This window comes from Protopterus annectens, chromosome 8.part0 (assembly GCF_019279795.1).
Source record: "Protopterus annectens isolate FY-2018-M chromosome 8.part0, PAN1.0, whole genome shotgun sequence".
Taxonomy (NCBI): Eukaryota; Metazoa; Chordata; order Ceratodontiformes; family Protopteridae; genus Protopterus; species Protopterus annectens.
In genome coordinates, this window is record NC_056741.1 from 473,973,923 (window position 1) to 473,995,088 (window position 21,166).

The following is a 21,166-nucleotide window of genomic DNA, read 5'->3' on the forward strand; positions in this document are numbered from 1 at the left end:
CTTATCCACTCGAGGCATGTGTCACACGCGCAAAATACTGCAGGTCACAGGTATTTATGTGTAAGTGTCATACACATACATCATGTGTGCAATGCCGTTGCTGGTTTAGGCAATGGCATGCATCGTTACATACAAATACCCGGAGAAGGTCATACTGTGTGACACAACAACACGTGGCAGTTGTGTGTTACCAAAACATGCCTATCTGTACCTTGGCGACAGTAATGGACACAGTAGCAGAGTGCCCCATTGCCATTACAAGACAACTAACACTGTTTGGCTGTGCTGATATAGTGGTGACATCCCCTGTGTTTACTGTGGTAATGTGCATCATGTGCTGTATTGTAGATTCAGCTATATGTATCTGTTCTGCCACACATGCATTTACACACACCCTGCTACCCCCACACACACGCACACCTGCCATTTCCATGATTTATTACCCTACATAAGTAGGTCTCGACACGTGACAGGTACACATTTGCAAAGTGCACTATTTGGATTACTACATAGTTCCTCTTCTCTAACTGTACTCATAGGGTGCAGGAAACCTCAGTAGTTTTAAAGTGTAATGTGCGTCAGGTAGTGTGGTTCCCTGATCGCCACATCCAACATGTTTTCCATATGGAAATGCACACACAGAAACATCCCACATCCACACACTTGCCACCTGCAGGTTTCAAAACACTGTCTAGGTATGTTCCGGAACATGTGCGTGTTACAGTAGCATCTAGCACTATACTGAGTACTGGCAGTTGTCTGTTGTCATGTTGTTTGTATAGGGTGCTGTCAACATCAGTGTCTGTTAAGGGAAATGTGCACCCTGTAGTGTGTAGCCCCAGTTGGCAAAAGGCACATCTCACCCCCAGCATTCTGCACACACACTAACCACACTCACACTAGCACACATAGTTGCCATTTGCAGGATTCAAACCCCTACCTAACTATGTTATGACACTAGAGACTGGCGCATTAGTAGAGCGTGCTATTCACATTACTGGGAGTAATCCTTTCTAATGCTGTACTTAGAGGGTGCTGACATCATCTGTGTTTAGGAAGATTGATGTGTACCCTTTCGGATGTGCACCCTGTAGTGTGTTCTCCCAGTTGGCAAAAGGAACTTTTCAATCACAGCATTCTGCACACACACTAACCCCACTCACAGTAACACACATACATTCCATTTTCAGGATTCAAACCCCTACCTAACTATGTTATGACACTAAACACAGACGCATTAGCAGAGCGCGCTATACGGATTACTGGGGAACTTTACGTCACGTAATATACTTATAGAGTGCTGGCATCATCAGTGTTTAGAAAGGGGAGTCTGCATCCTGTAGTGTATTTTTACAGTTGCTAATAGGGGCATTTCCCGCACACACATAGATGTGGTTGATGTTTGTATATGTGGGGGATCCAGTACGTTACATATGTTTCTGTGGTCATTTAACTGTGAGGACTGGGCAGATTGCTATGCTGTTGTACTGTCCTGGACTAACACATACAAATGCAAAAAAAGTGAGGCCACGTACAAAACTGATATTTGGACTAAGTGTGTGAGCATGCCCAGTTCAGGCGTACCATGGCAGGTTGTCTGATGTATGTCTCATTTAACAAAGTGTGCGAGCATGCCCACTGTGAGCATTCCATATGTTGAACTATGCGGCCCATCACATTTGTGGATGAGTGTGAAACTCAACAGTTATCTCCCATATATGGTTGTGTGTTGTGTGTCTCCATCCACCCGTGACGTAACAGTGATCCCAGGGTAAACATACACATCTGCCATCCACTCTTCAGAGGTTGCCTTGAGGGGAATCACTGTCTGACTGTACAATTAACCTGTACTGGGACTACAATCATGCATGGGTGTGTCTTCTGTGATATGGATCTTCCTGTACAGCTTGACCTATGTATGTCAATGCTGGGTTTCATGACCCTCATAGGTTCATAGGTGCATAGGTTCATACTAGGCTATCTGCCATAGGGCATTTATAAGCATAGCGTGAGTGTGCGTGGCTTTCGCCACCCCTTAGGTTGAGGGATACTATAACCATTAGTTAGTCTGCTGTGCCTCTATCTAGTAGTGACACAGACATGATCCCTGGGGTAAACCAACGATCTCCCATCCACTGGTCAAGATTTCTCTTGAATAGAGACAGTGAGGTGCTCTGCCTCACATGGACCGGGATTTTGTTCCACAGCATAGGGAGTCTCTGGGTGATGAATCTGTCCCTCCAGCACATACTATTTATATCCATGTAGAGGTTTTATTCCCCTGCTCTCGTCGATCTAGTTGATTTTTATATTTTGAGGTGGAGCATGTCCATTAATTCCAGGTTGGACATGGCTTTGTATGTCAGGAACAGATCACCTCTGAGCAGACGGTATGCAACTGAATACAGCTGTAGTTTCTTCAGTCGGGCAGCATATGATATTTTTTTGAGCACCTTTATCCTTTTGGTGAGGAATCTTTGGGGTCGTTCCAATTGCTGGAGGTGTCAGGTAAGATACATTACGAATGGGGCATTGTATTCAATCATTGGTGGAATAAGTGAAGAGTACAGGGGAACAATGACCTCCCTTGATCTGGATGTGAATACCTTCATGATGAGGTGGGCAGTGTGGAAGGGTTTCCTAACCACTTTACCAACATGATTGTCGAAACAGAGGTTACTGTCTACTTGTGTCCCTAGGTCCCTGATAACCTCTTCAGTGCCTTGGTTATACCAACGATGACCTGTCGTTGGCACATTACGTTACATTACATTGCGTCAAATAGTGAGCACTGGCAAATCTCAAACCCGGGAAGCTGTACAATACAATACCTGTTGGGACACAGATGCATAGGGCACATAAGTTATGGTGGAAGAATAATGACAGCATGTAGGGTGACAAATGTTGAAAAGTATGCAGCCATATCCAAGGCAATGTTACTTGTTTTGTCAATGAATTCTGTTTGACACAGGAAATATGGGTGCCCTGTTGTGTGAGACCGGTTGCATTACAGATACCTTTGGTGAAATGGAAATATGAAACAGAACTTGAGAGGTGAGAAGCAGGCAATGAAACACAAATGAAGTCAGCATGGCAGGTAGCCAGTTGACCAGTCCGTTTTTTTTTTTTTAACCCAGTTGGAGTTGAAATGAACCCCCAGTGGCTACTGAGTGACTGAGGACTCCATTGAGATGCAGACACTATAAGGAACAATGTGGATTACACCAGTATGAGTCCTACTTTGTGCATAAACTGGATTCCCTTTACCAAGTCTGATTAAGATAAAATCAGTAGCTGCATTAATTTCAAAGTACCTTAGCTGATTAAGCTGTGGGATGAAATAGCCAGACATATGCTAAGTATTATGCATAGCTCTGTGGTGCCTTCACCACAGCAGGTGGCTGTTTCTCTATTCATGAGTAAATGTTATGCCCTTTGATCATTATACATAGGATTTGCATTCTTTTAGCCAGAGGTACGTAGGCACCACAGTGGAGTAGATGTATTGTTTCTTAAGAAATATCCATATCCATGTTTATAGCAGGAGTGTGAATTTTTTAAATGTTATACATGTGACTACAAGTGTTGGTAGACTGATCACAACTGTCTGTTAGAGCAAAGTAAAGACATCCAAATATACAGAAGGAATAAAAAGTAATGCACAACACAAAGTCAGTTAGCTGTACATGTCACAACCACAGCCGATACTTATATGTATGAGACTGGATATTAGCAATCAGTGGACTGCAAAAATTAGGGGAGATAGGAACTGTGGACAATTCAGATGACTGTATCGAAGGCTTACAAAAAACATTGCAATTGTGTGAGATGATGAGAGTAAATCCATGGAGTGCTGTGGTTGGGAGCTAGGAAGTCTAACAATATGTTTGCCATCATGCAACGTAAGCAACTGTCGGTAGGACATGTGTAGTACCAGCTATGAAAATGTAGTTGGCAAATTCTGGAATTCGCTCCCAACTAAACTTACTATGAGTCATAGTCTTAGCTAATTAAAAAAAAAAAAATGGCAGCTGTGTAAAATTCAGGCTATGCCCTTGCTCTGTACCCACCTAATAATTCAACATCACACAATTTATCTGGAGCTCAATCGCATAAGCACCTCTGTTATAACTGAAATTTTTGTCTATGCAATAAAAAGTATACCATGGTGTCTGACACACTGTATTTAGATTGCCTATAAATACTTTTACAAGAAGTGTATGTAACATATTGGTCCATACCCAAAGAAATTTATAAACTGTACTCCTGTATATTTCTGTCACACTTGTGGTTGTCTTTTTCCTGAATTTTTGTATAATACCTAAGTAAGGTAGTATATTGAATGACTTTGCCAGCTGGAGGTGGCAGTAAACAGTTGTTGTCCATCACCCATGGCTCAAGTGGCCCTAGTGAACATAGTCCAATGGGTTTAGCAGGTGCGACCTACCCTTGACCAAAGCCAAATGGGATGGGTGCATTAGTTGAATATTTCCTGTGTATTTATTAGAGCCACGATCACTTTTTCCATGCCCTTGTTTTTAAGACTAGTGCAACTTGTGGGTCCATACTTGCCCGCCTCTGTTCATGGGACAGCTGTACGTAGTGGGATGAAATTTTACGTACTGCATTGCCTAGGGATGAGGTCTGCCTGGAGGCTGTGGCTGAGCAGACATTGTAGTGTGTCTGAGTGGTCAGTTTGCCAACCATATAGCAGGCACCCCTGGATGTAATGAGGGCTGATTGCTGTAGTGTGTTTAGCTGTGAAGTGAGCAGTGAGTAAGAGTTCTTTATTTCTTTAATAACACTGGGGGGGGTGTAAGTGGTAGAGGGTATTTGCTGGGAAGTAAGTCATCATCTGAGACTCTCATGGACTTTGTCTTCTGCTTGTACCTTACTGCTGTTATGTGAGACTTTTGAGTAAAGTTAATGTTGTCTACGCTATCTTGTGCATTGTTAACTACTTTAGGCAATGAAATACTTATGACAAGGCCTTTATCTCTGGGCTATAAGGGTGAGAGATATGGCCTCACTTACAATTGTAATGTCTTGAAATCCCAAGTAAATAACAGTATTTTATTGCATGCATATTCCTTTACAATACAGGGCATTTTTTTGTTTTTAACTCACCAGTATGACTCTATACATTCATAAGTTAGTCAACAGACAGACACATTCCATTGCTAATAGATGTTTGATTTATTTTCGAAAAGAAGCAATCAAGCAGACACACATGGTCCCAGGTGAAGTCATAGTTTTATTTAATGACCTGTTTCATAACTGTAATATCTATGCATCTCGAGTTTTTGTTTTATATAAGGTTACAGGTTGACATTGAAAGTGTGTGAATTGCAATTAAACGCAACTTAGATATTTTGTTACAAAGAGACAATCTGCTGAAAAATCACAACAATGCAAGATGTGTATAATACAGACTCGTTATTTGAAAGAGCACCATTGCACAGTATTCCTCATCATCCTCATGAACTTGTTTCAGCTGTTCCCGTTCGGGGGCCCAACAGCGGATGATCTGTTTACTTTTCTTCCGGTCGTCAGCATCTCGCTCTTTCGCTTGCAATGCCTGCATGGCCTCTCTCACCACATCCCTACAAAAAAAAAACATAACAGTAACAAAAAAGATCCTTCTCTTCTTTACATATGCAGTATTTTAAATAGCTTATAGATATGTATAGATTTTACATATGTAGATCCATACAAAAATGACAGCTTGAACAATAATGCCATGCTTGCTGGCAATGATGTAGTTACCGTTTCACTTCATTTGCATTTGTTATATAGCGTCGACTAGCTTCTTGATCGATTTACACTACTGCATTTTGCCTAACTGTTTGACATGCTTTCAGAATGTGGCATTAATCTGTGCTCCATTTATAATTTTCTGTTTGTGTCTAGGGTTTTGAGTCTATAAGGTCTGTGAGCCATCTTCTTGCATGGTAATCCAGCTGAAAGAAAGAAGTAAACAAACCAACAAATCCAGTAACAAGCAGATGAATTAAAACATAAGGGTGATAAAGCTAATGATTTGAAACATAATTGGAGTTGATGGTATCTCGGAGACACAGTCCACATATAGTTGTTGTAACTTATTAAAATAAACAATAAAATATTTAGCTACTGGTAATGTGTTATGGGTATATATGTAGTCGATACTGTAATGGAACTTAAAATGGTAAGTAGCACAGTGTGTAAAGCTAAACTGTACCGTGTTGACATGGACAACATGTGCAGTTGAGAGATATCTCTACACACTAATGGTAGTATAACAATTGGTGTCATCAGTAGTAAATAGTAATGATCTTATAATGACAGTGAAATGAGATGGTTCATAGAAATAGATTGATCAAGAAACTGATGTTTTTGTTGGCGTAGGTATCTTATATGCAAAAAGCACATTTGAAACATACCTGGTCGTTATCTATTAGATTGAATAAGGTCAGGTCACACATGTATACTAGGCATGGAGTAGAAGGGACCAGTGGGAAGCGTAGCCACCTATGACCAAGCAGTGTAGATTTCAGCTCAACGGTGAAGAAGCACCATGCTATATAACACACAGAGGAGTTATGATTTCCAGCCGATTCCTTTAGCCGGCACTGACTCCTGTGGAACCAACATAATATCAACAGGCCGGCTGATTGAGGTAAATTAACGTACTTTCACCGAGTGTCATCTGTCGGTAAAACAGTTAGTAACCTGCCTGAGAACACAGCAGATGATATTCAGTGTTGGAGAGTTTATCACTGATGTCCCAATGTGGGACCGTGCAAAGTGATGGTCGATTGTATCCACAGATTTGCCTTCTTTCATGGATCTGGTGATGTTTTTCAAGAAGAAATTACCCTACCTCATAGGGTCATAGGAGGTCATTATTGTATGGTCCATGATACATACTCTAGATCTCAGAGCAATCAAGAGTATGCTCCTGTTGAAGGACATGACTCAGTGCCTATTCGAATTCAGAATAGGATGGTAATAAGTTACCAGGCTATTGGTACTGAGGCCCTTATCAGCCTAGCCAATAGTTTAGCAGATGTTTAGACAAGCCAGCAACAAAAGACCCTGCACACCAGGGACACATGTGGAATGCCAGGGGTGTATTTTTTGGTTCTCATACAGTTATCAAGGTCGCACTTAAAAAGTGATAATGAGGTAGTGTGGTTGATGTGGAGAGGTAGTGTATTCCACTGATAGGGCAGTGTGTGGTACACAAATCTGTCATGCCAACAAATCCTATTGACATGACAGACCAGGGTGAGGTGGTGCGTAGGGGTTATAGTGGAGCTTGATTTTTGGATATGCCGCAATACCATGAATGCAGGGTGTGAGATTGCACTGTATGCCAGACACAGATCACCTTCAAGGAGTCTGTATGAAACAGAGTATAGGGAAATGGCTGGTTTTGATGGGCCTCTTATGAGTGATGGGTGGACTGAGTGAAGAAAAATGAATTGGTTTGTGGAACTCTTTTATGAATGAATTTGGCATGGGTGGTGAGATATTTTTTCCCATAGTGTTGGGGTGGGAAATGGGGTTTGGTAATTTAGGTCTGGTTTATGAATCTTAAATACCTGAAATTTTGGCAATTGGTTGAGTCTGTATTATTTGATATGGGGGGGGTTATAATAGTAGTTTGCATGGTGGCAGTTTGGGTTGATCATCATGCTGTTGGTTGGCAAATGGGGTGTGTCTGTCTTTAATGAATCTTGAAGTGTCTCTGTCTTTGGCATGTCTTTGAAGCCCATTGGTGTCTGTGTCTGACAATTGTTGGTAAAGTCTCTTGGGTGCATGATGTTGATGTGCCACAAGGTGAGGTGCACTTTAAGTGTGATTTGAACCAGATAAGCTTTGACTTTGTCTGATATAAGTTGGGTGTATATATATTGACCAAGTATGAATCCTTTGAGATGAGTGCTAGACATGATTAGCTGAATGACAAAGTCATTGAGTACTGTAAATGTTTTTGCCAGCTGTAAAGAGAGCTGGTTGGAAATACGTTCACTGGTTAAGACAATAGGACCTGAAGGGCAGAATGGGTGGCATGAGGAGGCAGCCATGTTTAGACAGATAAAGAAAAGCCCATGTAAAACATCATATTGGTTCCATGGGAGTCAGGTTCCCAGCTATGGAGGCTATGATCCCAGTGTGACAGACTGCAGGTCAAGGCAAATAATATGCAATCATTTTCTTTCTGTATGCCAGACAGCTGCATGTGTGACAATCACATCTATGGACATACAGTCATCAGAGAGATCAATATGGTCTTCATTCAGTGTCTGCTTCATTTGTAACAGTCAATAAGACAGTGTCTTGCATGAGACATCATGGGTGTTGATTGAGTGTCAATGGCTGTACCTGTTGTGTGATCATATTCATACCTGTGGGATATAAATAATGTGTGTGGACAAACAACATATCCTGTCTGTGAGTAACATATGTGTGTGTCAATCTTTTTCATTGCTGTGTGACTGAAATAATACTTGTATGAATAATACAAATCATATGGTGTGAAGGCCTTACTGGTTATGGTATGGTCTGGTGTGTGTGTATATTGGTGTGTGGACTATCAATTGTATGGTATGTGATTCTGTATGCCTATGTGGTGTTGTTTGCATGTCATGTGTCATATATGTTTTTTGGTATGGTGTGTGGTGCATATGGGTATCTGTTGTGTGTGTGTGTCTGTCTTGAGTGGTTGAGTGTTTTTGTGCTGAACATGTTGTTATGTGTTGTGGTGTTGTGGTGTGTGTGGTGTTTATACTCTAGCTTCTTTATGTATGGGTGTGTATTTCTTGTAGTTTGAGTCACACTTTTAATAATACTTTCTAGTGGCATAAGACAAATGCAAAAAAAATTTGTAAAACTAGCAAAAAAATGTCAGTGACATGAATGCTATTAGAAGCTGTACTGTCACCTTAGTGAAAATACCTTCTGCATGCCATTGTATGACTGTATGCATGTATAGATGTATATATCCACCAACATACCCCACATATAGGCATATAGACATCTGCATACATAAACAAAGACATTAAATTGGGAGACACATTTGTGTCTGATTGTGTGTGTGTGTGTGTGTGTGTGTGCGTATAGACATACAAATATATGTGGATCTATAAAGACAAATATATACAGTAAGTACACTGTAAATAACAATAGCAATCAATATGATAAACACCTAACACATGCATGTTTTTACTTCAATTAATATCTATTTCCATCTTGATAAGGGGGTTAAATGGTGTCATCAACACAGCCAAGTCACAAAAGAGGAACATTGGAGAAAAGTAATGAGAAGTGTGATAATAAGACTGAAGTATACCGCTAGAACAGTTATGTCCACTGCAGACTTAATTTTAATAAAATACACACATCATCAGATATGTAGCATTTAGAAATTTGACACACATTCAATAATGCCTTGAACTGGAATTCGGTCAATAAGACATAAGAAGGACGTGGCTTTACAACTAAATAAATAAAAACTTAGATTACATACTTTATAAATACTTATGCACAGAGATATTAAAATATATACGGAAATATAGAGAGTAGATGTACCTCAACTTTCAAATGGTAACCAGTGTAACTCTACTTCAGACAAATGTTCAGGAAAGGAGTGAAAGATCTAAACATTACACCACACTGGAGGGATGAAAAAAAAAATGCAGGTGGATGCAATCAGTTTTATACAGACAGTTGCTGACTGCTGAAGGGCTTTAGCTACTGGGAAAATACTTATAGTGCACTAACATAATTTTATTTGTAATATGTGTGACATGACTTTTTTTTCAAATGGTCTAAGATTGTCTGGTTTTATAGTCTAAGCACATTTGCAATTCACTGGGTTTGTTTGCAGGTTGTAACTGCCCAAACCAGTGCTGTTGTGCAGAATGAGGGAAACTGTCTTTATAAAGGCATGTCTGCATTAGTACATGCACGAATAAGCAAGACTACTGCAGACCATATGAAAAACAATTACCAGCTAAGGGAGAAGGGCATGTATCAACAAGCATGAAACAAATACAATTGACTAGGCTGGGATAATCATTGCACTAAGTTTTACAGAAAAACAAGCACATACTAAAGGAGATGTAATGTCACTGCTACAAAGGCTGCAGATCTGAGTGTGATTGGACTGTATCTCTGGATGAGGCTAAACCAGTCAGTCAGCCAATGTAGTAGCCTATGGGTGGGGGAAGATAAAAACAAAAGGACAAACTGTAAAGATTGCAGAGAATGACCATCCCCCACTGAAGTTTGTGAAATCTGACCTACAGTATGCTAAAGAGCTTGTGTGAAAATCCTGCCTCTCATTGATCAGGTGACTTACACAGCACTGAAATGTAAACAAAGCACTCTAGCAAGCTACTGATTTTTGAAATGAGATAGTGCCCCTTTAAGACCAATTCTATGTTTTCCAGAATTAGTCTAAACTCATTGTTATTCAAAAATTTGAACTCAGTTAACATGTGTTCAAACCATTCAAGTCATGTGCCATGCAGAATCACAGAGAAAAGATCTTTAACGTCTATAGTCAAAAATGAATAATCAGTTTGAAAGGACAATTGGTTTAGTTTCCTTAGTAGATCCCAAGAATCAATTAAAATGTGTGTATATAATCTGTAGAAAGGTTTTAATTTTGTGTCTATGTAAATATCTAAAGGTTATGTTTTAGAGCCTTCAGATGTCACAACAGGTCTCAACGGTGGATCATCTATACTCTTGTATGTCTTAGGAATACCAAACATAGTAGATAAGAACGGCTTTTCTACTTTAAAAAATCTGTAAAGTCTTTCATCAATTAAACCTTGCATTAAATTGTCTTCTATGGTCATGTCAGTATTGTGACAGGCTATATTCAATTCATTTTTAGAAATAATTGTATACCTACCATGCCAATTTAAAATTTCCATCATTTTTGCTGTATACGACCAATTGTTTATTAGCACCACCCCACCCCCTTTGTCAGGTTTCATAGTCCTGATATGTGGGTGTTGGTGTTTAATTTCATCCAAAGTTAGTTTTTCTTCTGTATTAAGGTTTGATTTACCATGTATATGTCTGTTGTGAATCAAAGTTTTCACCTCATTTATCACCACAATTTCATCACATTTTCTACTGGCCTCTCCTGCTGAGTTTCTGTTTTCACACTGGGAGAGCTAGAAATAAGCTGTTACTCAATGTGCAGCCATCTTGGAAATCACCTTCACTGCAAGACATTCTCTCAATCAAAAACAATCTTTCTTTAACTACTTGGAAGTCACCTTCACTGCAAGACATTATCTCAATCGAAAACAATCTTTCTTTAACTAAGGTACATGAGAATGAAGAAAGGAGATTTTGCTGATAGGGATGACTGCAATTAGAGGTACGGAGAATAGACAAGAGTGTTCTAGAATTTACTGGAGAAAACTGTCAAATGAACTATGGTATAAGGAGCAAATAACTAGATAGGGAAAGGCGATAGAATGGGAAGAGGCCAAGAAGACATTTGAACTGCAGGTTACAGACTGCCTTCTCTGTCAGGGACCAAATCAGAGTATAGGCAAAGAGAATGTGATGGGGGATCCTAAGTGAAAAACATGTTCTTGTACAGTTTTTAGTTGAAACTAGAACAGAAACAGCTGTTATAAAAGGGTAATTAGTAGGACACATAAAATACTGCACAATAAATATAGGAATCAATCAAAGGAGGATAGAAACTATTGGGAAGAGAGATTGGATAAGCAATTTACAAGGAAACAATGGGAGGACATATGTATGGCTCCCGAATTTGCAACAAAGTCTAGAAGATTTAGTATTTTTTATTTGAAAGTGTTTGTATAGGCATTTTACACCCCAAGTAGACTATAAAGAATTTTTTCCTCAGATAGATGGCAAATGTTGTCAGTGTGATATGGAAGAAAGATATAACAGTGGGCATATGTTTTGGGGGTTTAATGAGTTGGTAGACTTTAAAATTCCCTGCAGGATACTATATCAGAAACACTGGGTGAGTAAATGGGTGTAACTAAGGAAATTTTTTTTTTTTTTTTGAGCTAGGATACAGGATGTAAACTGCCTAGACATAGTAAAGCTTTAAGTTTAATTCTGGAGACTGCCAAAAAAGCAATTACTAGAAAATGAAAATCAGAGTTTAACCCAGCTGTATTTGAAGTGCTAAATATTGTAACAGATAAAAGAACTGGAAGTGGGCTCTTTAGAAAAGGGTAGGATCAAATTACATAGAAACAATGGAAACTGTGGGAACAGTACATGCAGAATAATGTTTTGAAGGAAGAATGAGATTTAAGGGAAGGCAGGAGCTGATCAATTTATGTAATGTTGGATTGATGATGATTATACATAATAATATATGTGTTGGGACTTCCAAGATGTCTGCACACTGATCAACAACTGAACTTCAGCTCTCCCAGTGTGAAAAAAGAAAGTGAAAGACAAAGACCAGGATCTCTGTCACTTTTAGTAAATTCAGTTACTGGCTAGCAAGCACACTACCTGGATGCCAACAAAGAATAAACTAAGAGAGCTTGAAAGAAAACCAGCTAGAAATGGTGAAGAGAAAACACTAACTGGAAAGATTCTGCAGCTTTTTATTAAAAAATAGTCCAAGTTCCGTCTTTGGTGCAAGACATGGCTTCCAGTAAGCTAGAGGAAAATATAAGTCAAATATGTTCAAGCTGATTAAAATAAATGAAACACTGAATGAATATGTCAACTCAAATAACAAAAAGATGGAAAAATGTAAGAAGCTTTAAACAGCTAGATGACCTGACAAAAATGAAGAAAGGGCCGGCTGAGTATGAGACTGCTCAAGAAGAGATGGTTCAAAAATGGTAGAATTAGAGGACAGAGCACATAGAGAAAATAAGGGATGTTTGGCTGTACCAGAGAAACTAGAAGGAACAGACTGTATTAATTTTATGAAGGCCCAAATAAACAACTGGATTGGTAAGATGGAAACCTACAAGCAGAAAGAGTTGATCCTGACAAAACTGTGGCAAAAGGGCAAATTACTAGAATTTGGGGGCAGCAGATTGTTTGTGGAACATGGTTATTCCCTGTAGACTGGGCAAAAGATAAACACATTTATTCTAGCATTCAGGGAATGTTAAGAGGTAGGTAGGTAGGTGTGAATTTCAAGCTGCTGTATCCACCTGTCTTTAGAATATTTTCTCTTGGAAGATCAAAGTAATTTTTTGATGTAGGACAAGATAAGGAGGAAATACAAAGTTTAGCCAACAAAAAGTGAGTCATTATACAGAAGGGGACTCTACTTATCATTCTTCTGATAATAAAGCACATGGAGATACTTTGCCAGAGAAACCTTTTTCATTTTTCCAAAGGAAAATGATTGAGAGACAGAGAAAAGTACAGGAGTTGAACAGAAAAATCAGGAGTACATTGGAATTGAACAGGAGTCTAGAGTTGAGAGATGGAGATGAACATGAAGAAGACCAGCAACACTGAAATTAGTGAATAAATGTGAGACTGCAAAGAGTCAGTCACATTTGTGAAATATGGCTATACAAGAAAAAATGGAAAGAGTGGACTTTTGGTGACTTTGTTAAACTTTTGGGGAAATGAATGGGATTTGTCTCACTTCATTTCATTTAATGTTTGGAAGGACACTTAGAGGAAGGGAAGAGGAAGCAAGAAGGTAACTGCAAGTAAAACAATTTCTGCTCTTAATATTTCTGTGAAACTTTTCATGATATAAATTGCATGCTTTATAATAAAGCATGTTTAGCTGTATGTGATACAGATACTAAAGTAATCAGATGCCTTTTTTCTTTCTTTATTTCTATTTTGTTTTTTAGTATTAAGAAAGGTATGTGTTACAATGCAAAAAGAGAAAATGGCTAGACAAAAGCATTTTTAAGTTACAAATCATAATATAGGTAGAGTTGATATGTTTTATCTTACTTTTGCATAGGTGAACATAAGGATTAAGACCCTTGGATTAATGTAACAACAGGTTTTAAATGGAAACAAGTAAACAAGATAACACTGAATATAATGAAAAGTTTTCCTTTAGCAATAAATGTTTCAGGTTGTCTTTAGAAGTCTATATAAAATCACAAATCCACATAGCACAAAACCAGATAAAGAAGTCTTTAGAAGCCTGTAGTTGAGGGCTACATTTTTTCTGTTTTTTTTTCATGGAAGCTGAATGTGAGGCAATAAAAAGGCTAAAAATTATCTTTTCTGAAAACATGCAAGTTGTTTTTCACAGCTGGGAGGGTGTAAAGATAAAAAAGACAACAATTAGTGTAAGTAGAAGTACAGGTAGTAAGATGCATATTAGTATTGATAACTTCAACTTGAAATTAGTAAATGCAGGTGTTTGCAGTCATCTTTTTGGGAGAATTTATCCTATTAAGATGGATACGCTTCATTATTTGAACATGTATATCATTTTGCATTTGTATTAAGTTAACAGTTTATGGGACTGTTCTGGGGTTTTTTTTGAGGGTTTTCATTAAACAAGAGGTCATAAAATGTGATATAGATTCAAATGATGATAAGAAAAAACTGTATAAAGCATCAACCTACCAATCATTAGTTGGTGTATGCATAGTATCTCCGTTGCACAGGAACCAATGAAGGCTGTCCCACAAAACACTTGAAGCAGATAAACAGATGTTAAGCAAATTCTTAAGTCCAAATAATGTTCGAACCACCAAAGAATTTAATGGCGAAGTACAAAGAATTTATTAAGTGCTTTCATTTCCATAAAATGGAAACTTCATCAGAATAAACTGCCATTGTTACAAACTCACATATATACCATGAAGTTAATTGACTCAATTAAATCCTTAATTCCAAGGACATACATTTAAAGAAACATAGTGTAATAACTGTAATAATTTTGTCCATTCAACAAATGTATACATGTAATATATTTGTATAAAAGGCAGCATAAATAACCAATAATAAATCAATTTAAATAATTTGATACAAATAGTTCAATACATGCGCCAGGTGTTTAAGATAAAAAATCCAACAACAAGAAGAATATATATACTAAAAACCACTTAATGTCCTCAAAAGGACTTTATTAAACAAAAAAATGTAAAATTGAGGTTAAAAAGTGATGCCTTGTGAATTGTGTATAAAACAAAACAGTCAGTTTGATTTACTGAGTGTGTATGTATCTGTAAATGATGTTTATTTTGTATACATGAAAAAAAAAAAAAAATATATATATATATATATATATATATATATATATATATATATAGTGTTGGTGTTGAACATTACACATTAAATTGTTATATTACATGAGAAAAATTTAAATTAAAAAACAGTGGTAAATAATATTCACTGTTATTTTTTTAAAAAGAAACTCTCATTTAATTGTTTTATCTTATGCTTTTTCTTTTAATTTTGGTGGCTCTTAGTTTTAGGGCCGGTAAAAGTGATATATGGTCATTCAATCCTGGGGGTGTGTTGGAGTCCAGCCTCAATTGCCAGATAGGTTCCCTATAACTAAGCTGGTTTTCCCAATCCCCTCCTCTGTTGTCTTTGGGCAACTTTTCCAGGATCCAAAATTTAAAATTTGCCTCCTTGCAAATTTGTGTGCACCGGTATAGGGCATTGGTTTCCTTCTTCCTATTGATGTTGTACATATGTTCATAAATTCTCCTACGTAGATGTCTTTCTGTCTTGCCCACATAGTAACCCCATCATAAAGTACAGTAGGCCAAATATACTACTCCACTAGTGTAACATGTACCATAATATTTCCCTCTTAGTGTAATTGAAATAGTGGGTAGTAATATTTCCTCTGTATTGGCAATAAATGTACATTGGGGGCATCTCCCTCATCGGAACGTACCTTTTTTCTTAGTGTCCATCTCTTGATTATTCATCTCAAAAATAGTTTTGAGGTTTGGCCCCCTTCTAAAACTGTAGCATAAGTGCCTGTCAAATATACCTAAAGTATTAGGCATACTTTTAAAAATGTCCCATGTCTTGTTGATTGCTTTTCTTATTAAATTAGTATTGGCATTGTATGTTGTAACAAAAAAAGGTGTATCTAGAAACTTATTGGAAACTACTTGAGTATTAGAGTTTAAATTAACGTCTGGAGTATTGTAGTCAAGCCTAACCTCCGTATTAAGTAAAGGGATATATTTAGTCCCCCATCCCTTAATAACCTCCTGTTTTAGGGGGATAATAATAGATTTAGGGTAGCCCCTCTCTAAGAATAATTTATGTACATAATCTAATTCAGTAATCAAATCACTGTATCTTGTAGTCATCCGGGCCACTCTGACCATTTGTCCCTTAATGATGTTTCGCTTCTGTAATGGGGGATGATTGCTATAATAGTGGAGGTAAGAATTTGAAAAACATGCTTTTCTGTATATACTAGATACAAGTATTTTGTTTGTATAATCCTTCTTAATATTTAGATCCAAAAAATGTATTTCATCCATATTAAATTCATGTGTAAATTGAAGAAAAGTGGTAGAACCGTTACCGAAGGACTCACTTTTTGTTGGCTAAACTTTGTATTTCCTCCTTATCTTGTCCTACATCAAAAAATGACTTTGATCTTCCAAGAGAAAATATTCTAAAGACAGGTGGATACAGCAGCTTGAAACTCACACCTACCTACCTACCTCTCAACATTCCCTGAATGCTAGAATAAATGTGTTTCTTTTCTGCCCAGTCTACAGGGAATAACCATGTTCCACAAACAATCTGCTGCCCCCAAATTCTAGTAATTTGCCCTTTTGCCACAGTTTTGTCAGGATCAACTCTTTCTGCTTGTAGGTTTCCATCTTACCAATCCAGTTGTTTATTTGGGCCTTCATAAAATTAATACAGTCTGTTCCTTCTAGTTTCTCTGGTACAGTCAAAAATCCCTTATTTTCTCTATGTGCTCTGTCCTCTAATTCTACCATTTTTGAACCATCTCTTCTTGAGCAGTCTCATACTCAGCCGGCCCTTTCTTCATTTTTGTCAGGTCATCTAGCTGTTTAAAGCTTCTTACATTTTTCCATCTTTTTGTTATTTGAGTTGACATACTCATTCAGTGTTTCATTTATTTTAATCAGCTTGAACATATTTGACTTATATTTTCCTCTAGCTTACTGGAAGCCATGTCTTGCACCAAAGACAGAACTTGGACTATTTTTTAATAAAAAGCTGCAGAACTCTTTCCAGTTAGTGTTTTCTCTTCACCATTTCTAGCTGGTTTTCTTTCAAGCTCTCTTAGTTTATTCTTTGTTGGCATCCAGGTAGTGTGCTTGCTAGCCAGTAACTGAATTTACTAAAAGTGACAGAGATCCTGGTCTTTGTCTTTCACTTTCTTTTTTCACACTGGGAGAGCTGAAGTTCAGTTGTTGATCAGTGTGCAGACATCTTGGAAGTCCCAACACATATATTATTATGTATACTCATCATCAATCCAACATTACATAAATTGATCAGCTCCTGCCTTCCCTTAAATCTCATTCTTCCTTCAAAACATTATTCTGCATGTACTGTTCCCACAGTTTCCATTGTTTCTATGTAATTTGATCCTACCCTTTTCTAAAGAGCCCACTTCCAGTTCTTTTATCTGTTACAATATTTAGTACTTCAAATACAGCTGGGTTAAACTCTGATTTTCATTTTCTAGTAATTGCTTTTTTGGCAGTCTCCAGAATTAAACTTAAAGCTTTACTATGTCTAGGCAGTTCACATCCTGTATCCTAGCTCAAAAAAAAAAAATAATTTCCTTAGTTACACCCATTTACTCACCCAGTGTTTCTGATATAGTATCCTGCAGGGAATTTTAAAGTCTACCAACTCATTAAACCCCCAAAACATATGCCCACTGTTATATCTTTCTTCCATATCACACTGACAACATTTGCCATCTATCTGAGGAAAAAAATTCTTTATAGTCTACTTGGGGTATAAAAATGCCTATACAAACACTTTCAAATAAAAAATACTAAATCTTCTAGACTTTGTTGCAAATTCGGGAGCCATACATATGTCCTCCCATTGTTTCCTTGTAAATTGCTTATCCAATCTCTCTTCCCAATAGTTTCTATCCTCCTTTGATTGATTCCTATATTTATTGTGCAGTATTTTATGTGTCCTACTAATTACCCTTTTATAACAGCTGTTTCTGTTCTAGTTTCAACTAAAAATTGTACAAGAACATGTTTTTCACTTAGGATCCCCCATCACATTCTCTTTGCCTATACTCTGATTCGGTCCCTGACAGGGAAGGCAGTCTGTAACCTGCAGTTCAAATGTCTTCTTGGCCTCTTCCCATTCTATCGCCTTTCTCTCTCTAGTTATTTGCTCCTTATACCATAGTTCATTTGACAGTTTTCTCCAGTAAATTCTAGAACACTCTTGTCTATTCTCCGTACCTCTAATTGCAGTCATCCCCATCAGCAAAATCTCCTTTCTTTATTCTCATGTACCTTAGTTAAAGAAAGATTGTTTTCGATTGAGATAATGTCTTGCAGTGAAGGTGACTTCCAAGTAGTTAAAGATTGTTTTTGATTGAGAGAATGTCTTGCAGTGAAGGTGACTTCCAAGATGGCTGCACATTGAGTAACAGCTTATTTCTAGCTCTCCCAGTGTGAAAACAGAAACTCAGCAGGAGAGGCTAGTAGACTTGTATTTAAGGGTAAATTTCAGTAGGTGGGTAGTAAGTGCACTGCCTGGATGCCAGGAATAAAAAATATAGAAGACCTGGAAAAATCAGCTACAAAAAGTGAGGAAGAAACACTAACTGGGGAAAGTTCTGCAGCTGTTCAGCAAAAAGCAAAGCAACCTTATGACATGACTTCCAGTAACCTACAGGTAGATACAAGACAACTGCATATAGACCTGGTTAAACTAAATAAAACATTGATGGAGTATATCAACACAAACAACAAAAGGATGGGAAAATGGAATATTCAAATGAGATGATAAAGCTGCAAAAATCAAATGCTGAAAGAAAGAAAAGGCTGGCTGAATATGAGACTGCTCAGGATGAGATGTTTAAAAAAATAATAGAATTAGGGGACAGAGCACAAAGAGAAAACCTGATATTTTCAGCTATAACAGAGAAGTTGAAAGGAACAGACTGCATTAATTTTATGAAAGCACAAATAAACAACTGAACTGGTATTCCACAGCAGGAGTTGTTAGTTGAAAGGGCACATCATGTGTATGCTCCAAACCTAGCTATAAGAAAGCAACCTAGACCTTTAATAACAAAGATGCAATCCTACCAGCAGAAGGAGATGATTCTGACAAAACTGTGGCAGAAAGACAAAGTACTACAAGTAAGAGACAACAGAGTGTTTGCGGATAATGATTACTCATTCTACACCAGACAGAAGAGGAGCAAAGTTATTCCACTATTCAGGGAATGTCGAGATGCAGTTGTGAGATTCAAACTGCTATACCCAGCTGTCTTCAATGTATTCTTTCCTGGAGGGACAACAACATCATTTTTTGATGAAGTACATGCTAAGGAGGAAATACAAAAGTTTGTCCAACAAAAAGTAAGTTGTGAAACAGAAAAAGATTCTGCTTCTTGTTCTTATGGTACTAATAAACCACAGATGGACTGTGCCTGTGAAACCTTTTCAAAATTTTCAATGGAAAATGTTGGAGAGAAGGAAGGCAGCATGAGAGTTGACTAGAAGAATTGAGAGTGCATTGGAAATGAAGCAGAGACAGGATTTCAGAGATGAACAGTAATAAAACCAGTAACCTAATATGGGGTTACAATGCAGTAATTATATGTGTGAAATATGACATAACAAGCAAATCTGGAAATACTGGACTTTTTCAGAGTTTTCTGGACTTGTGGGAACTCTAAAACATATGTCCTACTTCATGTCATTAATGTTCGGAAAAGTGCTTTGGGGAAGGGAAGAGAAGGGAGAAAGTTAACTTTAAATAAAGATTTTTTTTCTTAAATAGTACCAGTTTTGTGACATGGTTTTCTTTACATGCTATGATGTAATGTTATTTTTTTCAGTTATTTTTAAGTGTAATGGGGATTGTAAACAGATGCTGCTGTTCTTTTTTTTTCTTCCTTCCTCCCTCTGTCTTCTTGCTCAGTTTTAAGAAATCTAAACACTGCAATGTATAAAAAGGCCTGGTTAAAAGCATGATAAAAGCAAGATTAATGTGCTTTTTCTCATTCTTGCATGAGGAAATAACTGGATTAAAGACCTTAGATTGATTTAGTAATAGGTTTTAAGACAGAGCAAGTAAATGAAAAAGAATGTTGAATATTATGAGGCTTTTTTCTAGCAAATACATGTATGCTGAGTAACAATTCTGCAGCTGGTCTTCATGTTTCCATGGAAACAATCTAATAAAGAGAAACTGGCTGCCTGGTTCTCATGTCTCCATGGAGGCAATCTGATAAAGACAAACTGGCTATAGTTTGGTGGAGAATGACTGGCTGTGGAAAAGAAAAAGGGAAGAAATTGGCTAGGAGACAAATTTTTCTGAAAGCATTCAGTGGTTTTCCCAGAGTAGATAATGTTCTCTGAAAGCATTCAGGGGCTTTCCCAAGGTAGTTAATAGTCCCTGAAAACATTAAGGGTTTTCCCAGCTGGAAGGGCTATAAAGATAAGATAAAAGCAATCAGCAGTTAGTAGAAGCACAGGCTCCACCATGTGTCTTAGCATGGATGACCTTTCTTTTAGGTTAACATAAGTTTGTGAGTGTGGCTGTCAGTTTGGGACTTTTGTTCCTATTAGGAGGGCAAAACTTCAATATTTGAAGGTGTACATAGTTTTCTGTGTTAGTATTAAGTTAATAGGTTTTATGGGAGTATTGGGGTGTGTTTGTTTTGTTGTTTGAGGGCTTTCAATAAAACAAAAAGTTTTATAAGATGTGACATAGGCACAAATGTTTATGACAAGAAACAACTGTATAAAAGTTCAACCTGCAAAACAATGCATGCATATAACATAAAAGCTGGAACTATGCATTTAACAAAAAAAGGTGTTATACATAAAAGGTGGGAATAATAACTTTTTAAAACAATGATGCTTTCTTTAATGTCTTTAAATGTAAATGGCCTTACAGATAAATACAGACAAGAAAGAGTAGTGAACTATATTAAAAAGTGTAGAGTGCAAATGGCCATGTTACAGGAGACACACTTAGAAAGAAC